Here is a 648-nt window from a genome sequence, read left to right as displayed (position 1 = left end):
CATGATTTTCAAATTACAGGGCCAGGATTTGAACTGTGGTGATCAGGTATGGGGAATCTATCTCCTCTAACCACTAGACTAGGGAGCCAGCCAAGCATTTAATTCTTAACCAAAAAGAAAAGTAAAAAAAAATGCAAAACTGTGTGAATCCAACTTTAAAAATAAAAGTATGAGGGCCAGACCATAGTCTAGAAGTTAAAGGAGCTGGATCCCATGTGGCTGGCCACATTTCAAATCCTGCCACCTGGGGCTTAAAAACACACTGGTGGGAACAGCAGTTGGCATAACAACTATGTCACTGGATCCCCATGTAGTCAACTGTGGTTCAAGTCCCAGACCTGGTGGCTTAAACTCATGCCAGGCATGTGTGCATGTGTGCTCCAGATCTCGAGAGGAGAATGGAGGAGAAAGGATTGTGGTGTGGCCATCCCCCTAGGGGGTGATTTCTCGCTTTCTGTCTCTCTGTCTCTGTCTTTTTGGTGAGCGCCCATGTCCTATAGCCAAAACCTCTCCAGGAAAAAAAAAAACAAAAACAAAAAACATAACACACTGGCATGTGTGCATGTCCAAATCCCTGACAGATGGAGAAATGAAGGAGAAAGGATTGTGGTGTGACCACACCTCATTAGAAGATATATATATATATAT

This window comes from Tupaia chinensis, unplaced genomic scaffold (assembly GCF_000334495.1).
Source record: "Tupaia chinensis unplaced genomic scaffold, TupChi_1.0 Scaffold000217_1, whole genome shotgun sequence".
Taxonomy (NCBI): domain Eukaryota; kingdom Metazoa; phylum Chordata; class Mammalia; order Scandentia; family Tupaiidae; genus Tupaia; species Tupaia belangeri.
The sequence above is the reverse complement of the archived record's forward strand: the minus strand, read 5'-3'. Positions refer to the sequence as shown.